Source organism: Capricornis sumatraensis, chromosome 15, assembly GCF_032405125.1.
Source record: "Capricornis sumatraensis isolate serow.1 chromosome 15, serow.2, whole genome shotgun sequence".
Lineage (NCBI taxonomy): Eukaryota > Metazoa > Chordata > Mammalia > Artiodactyla > Bovidae > Capricornis > Capricornis sumatraensis.
In genome coordinates this window covers 15,454,624-15,460,262 of record NC_091083.1, presented here as the reverse complement: position 1 = coordinate 15,460,262, position 5,639 = coordinate 15,454,624, and the positions used below count along the sequence as shown (strand labels likewise).

Genomic DNA, 5,639 nt, shown 5'->3' with positions numbered 1-5,639 from the left:
GTTCCTAAAAAAGGAATTTTCCATGGAAATGCATTCCTTGGAGATTCTTCTGGTGTTCAGGAAGTCAAATTGTCTTATTAAATGGTGCAGAAATGGACAGATTCCAAACAGACAGAGTAATCATTGGAGAGTGCACAATAATCTGGCAATATGGAAATTACAAATTATAATATTTTTCCCTTGAGTAAATGAAATATTCAAAAGAACAACTACATAATACAACAGAGTCTGTGTAATTCTTTGGTAGCTACAGTTAGCAAGCTATTTTATCACAATTGCATGCTTCTCAGTTGATAATGAATGCACAGATTTAAGTTTAAAATAAACTATAAAAGTTTTTGTAAAGTTACTGTATATAGATCAGGGAGATTAGCCTGGTGCTCCATGACTACCTAGAGGGGTGGGATGTGTGGGAGGTGGGAGGGAGGTTTAAGAAGGAGGGGACGTGTGTATGCTGCTGCTAAGTCGCTTCAGTCGTGTCCGACTCTGTGCGACCCCGTGGACTGCAGCCCACCAGGCTCCTCCGTCCATGAGATTTTCCAGGCAAGAGTACTGGAGTGGGGTGCCACTGCCTTCTCCTGGATGTGTGTATACCTATAGCTAATTCATGTTGATGGATTGCAGAAACCAACACAACATTGTAAAGCAATTACCCTCCAACTAAAAATACATATATTAAAAAATTTAAAGGTTAGTTTTTACATAAAGCACCATCAGGAAATACCAGAATGCTCTAGCAACCCGTCAAATAAATCTTGAAAAATATCTGTGCATTTTTCTTCTGAACACTGCTTTGTTATGGTCATACTGCATGCGTGCTATGTCACTTCAGTTGTATCCAACTCTGAGCAGCCCTATGGACTGTAGCCCCTCCAGGCTCCTCTGTCCATGGGGTTCTCCAGGCAAGAATACTGGAGTGGGTTGCCACGACCTCCTTCAGGGGATCTTCCCGACCCAGAGTTCCAACCCAGTTCCCTTCAGTTCAGTTCAGTCACTCAGTCATGTCCGACTCTTTGCGACCCCATGACTTGCAGCACACCAGGCCTCCCTGTCTATCATCAACTCCCGGATTTCAAACTTACATCCATCGAGCTGGTGATGCCATCCAGCCATCTCATCCTCTGTCGTCCCCTTCTCCTCCTGCCCCCAATACCTCCCAGCATCAGAGTCTTTTCCAGTGAGTCAACTCTGCACATGAGGTGGCCAAGTACTGGAGTTTCAGCTTTAGCATCATTCCTTCCAAAGAAATCCCGGGACTGATTTCCTTTAGAATGGACTGGTCTGATCTCCTTGCAGTCCAAGGGACTCTCAAGAGTCTTCTCCAACACCACAGTTCAAAAGCATCAATTCTTCGGCACTCAGCTTTCTTCACAGTCCAGTTCTCACATCCATACATGACCACTGGAAAAACCATAGCCTTGACTAGATGGACCTTAGTCGGCAAAGTAATGTCTCTGCTTCTGAATATGCTATCTAGGTTGGCCATAACTTTCCTTCCAAGGAGTAAGCGTCTTTTAATTTCATGGCTGCAATCACCATCTGCAGTGATTTTGGAGCCCAAAAAAATAAAGTCTGACACTGTTTCTACTGTTTCCGCATCTATTTCCCATGAGGTGATGGGACCAGATGCCATGATCTTCTTTTTCTGAATGTTGAGCTTGAAGCCAACTTTTTCACTCTCCTCTTTCACTTTCATCAAGAGGCTTTTTAGTTCCTCTTCACTTTCTGCCATAAGGGTGGTGTCATCTGCATATCTGAGGTTACTGATATTTCTCCCGGCAATCTTGATTCCAGCTTGTGTTTCTTCCAGCCCAGCGTTTCTCATGATGTACTCTGCATAGAAGTTAAGTAAGCAGCGTGACAATATACAGCCTTGACGTACTCCTTTTCCTATTTGGAACCAGTCTGTTGTTCCATGTCCAGTTCTAAGTGTTGCTTCCTGACCTGCATACAGGTTTCTCAAGAGGCAGGTCGGGTGCTCTGGTATTCCCATCTCTTTCAGAATTTTCCACAGTTTATTGTGATCCACACAGTCAAAGGCTTTGGCATAGTCAATAAAGCAGAAATAGATGTTTTTCTGGAACTCTCTTGCCACCTGTCTTATGTTTCCTGTAGTGGCAAGTGGGTTCTTTATCACCAGCACTACCTGGGAAGCCCCACGGTAATGCTAACTCTTCATTATATCAGGAAATTTTTCTAATCTGCTTTCAGCGTATTTTTTCTTTGTCTTTTTCTTTTAGTTTTTATTTTATATTGGAATAGAGTCAATTTACAATGCTGGGTTAGTTTCAGGTGTACAGCAAAGTGATTCAGTTGAAAATATACATGTGTCTATTTATTTTCAAATTCTTTTCCCATGTATGTTACTACAGAGTAAAGTTCCCTGTCTATACAGTAGGTACTTACTGATAATCTATTTTTCAATGTACTTGTATATATATGTTAATCCCAAACTCCTAATTTACCTTTCTCCTTTGGTAACCATAGGACTTCCCTGGTGGCTCAGATGGCAAAGCGTCTGCCTACAATGTGGGAGACCTGAGTTCAATCCCTGGGTCAGGAAGATCCTCTGGAGAAGGAAATGGCAACCCACTCCAGTATTCTTGCCTGGAGAATCCCATGGACAGAGGAGCCTGGTGGGCTACAGTCTATGGGGTCACAAAGAGTTGGACACGACTGAGCGACTTCACTTTCACTTTTCTTTCACATTTGTGTCATAGTTTAGATCCCACATGTAAATGATATATGGTGTTTTTCTTTTGCTGTCTGACTTACCTCACTTGGTATGAAAATCTCTAGGTCCATCCATGTTGCTGCAAATGCAATTATTTTATTCTTTTTTATGGCTGAATAATACTCCATTGTTTATATATACTATATCTTTATCCATTCATCTGTCAATGGGCATTTAGGTTTCATCCTGTCTTTTCAGCCTATTCTGATACATAGCACTCTTGGTCCTAAAGAAATAGGAAACTTTAATTCTGCCAGAAATATTTTTACAATCTTGATATGATTTTAATAAGATTATCTCCTCATGCTTTTCTGTGGAATATGATATGGAAATCTGATACTGGTGGGGACGATGATATTAATTCATTTTATTCAACAAGGCTTTGAGGAGTGTTCTCTGCTTGAAGACCAGGAGCTCCTCTCATGAGGGATACAGTGAGCACAGAGATGTGCCTTGCAGCTGCTAATTTCACCTTCCCTGTTACTGCTTCCTGCCACAAACCACGTGTTCTTTTTTCTCCGCATCTCCAGCAAGGTATCAAGACTATATTATCTTATTGGTGCGCCATCAGTCCTTGCCCACTTTGGGGGTTGATATAAGAGCCCCTAAATCCCTGTGTTATTTTTTAACCATCCGCAGAAGGGATGACACATTTCCAGTCTTCTCTGACCTAAGGAGCAAACTCTTACCGGCTGTAGCCCAGAATTGCTCAGCAAGAACATGGCTCTGGCCTCCTTAATTCCCCAGTTTGAAGTCTTTGAGGCAACCTAAATGGAGAGACCCAGTACAGCTCATTTACTACCCCTGCCATTTTAATGGGATGTTCTTTGACTTAATTTTATCTCAATGAGAATAAAGCATGGAGAAGCTCTCCCATAAACCTGGAGTTGCCTCTGACAGCTTCTGGGAAGGAGCCCCAGCGGGCAGCGTGGTGATTTACTATACTAACAGCACTGCAGAACAGCTTTGGCACCAGACGTTTCGAGGGCTTAATTACTGCCTTTAAAATTTAAGCCAGAGTTAGGCACTGAGCAGTACCAAGCAGAGGAGGGAAAAAGGCATAATTACAAAGCAAACAGAAGACTGGCAAGATAAAGTTGGTGTTATTCTTTGTCGTAGGTCCTGCGGCGACACCAACCTAAACATCTCATCTTTCTTTCTATGGTTAATTTTTCCATTCCTTGTATGCCTTTTATTATCTATACAAAGAGAACTGGCCCCTTTGAATCCAACTGAAATATTCTATCCACAGGTATTATCAGACTTTTACCCACTCCTTAAAAAAATCAGAATTTTTCTACTTCTTTCAGACAGTCTCTGGCCCAAGATACAAAAATTCCAGTAGTCTCAAAATGTTCATAGACTTTATTTTTATGAAATACTTTAATCTCATTATGTGTCATAAATATATTTTAAAACAATCCTGTAATCAACTTATGGAAAATAAGTTGATTATTTCAAGTTATTATTTCATTCAACTTACGGAAAATATTCATCACATAATTGGCAAAGCCATTCCGCATTGTGAAATCAATCAGGCAGATCAAAGTATTTGAATTCTTTTCAAATTATAAATGTGTTCTTGCATGTGTGTGCATACTAAGTTGCTTCAGTCGTGTCCGACTCTTTGCAACCCTAAGGACTGTAACCTGCCTGTAATCTGCCCATGGGATCCTCCAGACAAGAGTGCTGGAGTGGGTTGCCATGCCCTCCTTCAGGGGATCTTCCTGACCCAGGGATCGAACTCATGTCTCTTACATCTCCTGCATTGGCAGGCTGGTTCTTTACCACTAGCACCACCTGGGAAATCCATACATATGTTCATATACTTTTAATTCTGTGAACCACCCATACCCCCTTTTCTCCCATTTAACTGTTGAAGATATGCTCTATTTTTAGGGCCATTCAGAGTTCCAAAGACAAAACACAGAAACAAACCCACCAATAATGCTGTCTTGCTAGCTATTGTAAGAAGCAACAGTTTAAGAGATAAAGATTTTCTGTAAGTGGAAGGACCTTCTTCAAAATGGGAAATCACTTTTGATTAAGAAGGTGATGGTGCTTGCTTTGGCAGCACATATACTAAAATTGGAACGATACAGAGAAGATTAGCACGGCTCCTGTGCAAGGATGACATGCAAATTCATGAAGCGTTCCATATTTTTGGAACAAAATAGAAAGCCCAGAGACAAATCCATGCACCTATGGACAACTTATCTTTGACAAAGGAGGCAAGAATAGACAATGGAGAAAAGACAATCTCTTTAACAAGTGGTGCTGCGAAAACTGGTCAACCACTTGTAAAAGAATGAAACTAAAACACTTTCTAACACCATACACAAAAATAAACTCAAAATGGATTAAAGATCTACATGTAAGACCAGAAACTATAAAACTCCTAGAGGAGAACATAGGCAAAACACTCTCTGACATAAATCACAGCAATATCCTCTATGACCCATCTCCCAGAGTAATGGAAATAAAAATAAAAATAAACTAATGGAACCTAATTAAACTTAAAAGCTTTTGCACAATGAAGGAAATTATAAGCAAGGTGAAAAGACAGCCTTCAGAATGGGAGAAAATAATAGCAAATGAAGCAACTGACAAAGAATTAATCTCAAAAATATACAAGCAGCTCATGCAGCTCAATTTCAGAAAAATAAACAACCTAATCAAAAAATGGGCCAAAGAACTAAACAGACATTTCTCCAAAGAAGACATACAGATGGCTAACAAACACATGAAAAGATGCTCAACATCACTCATTATCAGAGAAATGCAAATCAAAACCACCATGAGGTACCATCTCACGCTGGTCAGAATGGCTGCTGTCCAAAAGTCTACAAACAATAAATGCTGGAGAGGGTGCGGAGAAAAGGGAACCCTGTTAACACTGTTGGTG

The 5,639-nt window shown here is 40.7% G+C and overlaps 1 non-coding gene across 1 annotated transcript; it reads left to right on the top strand.

Annotated features, from left to right (window-relative positions):
• Window positions 1-4,792: 4,792 nt before the first annotated feature.
• LOC138091948 (U6 spliceosomal RNA) lies at window positions 4,793-4,899 on the top strand. The gene has a single exon (XR_011145974.1). It is a non-coding gene; the product is annotated as a U6 spliceosomal RNA (small nuclear RNA).
• Window positions 4,900-5,639: the final 740 nt, after the last annotated feature.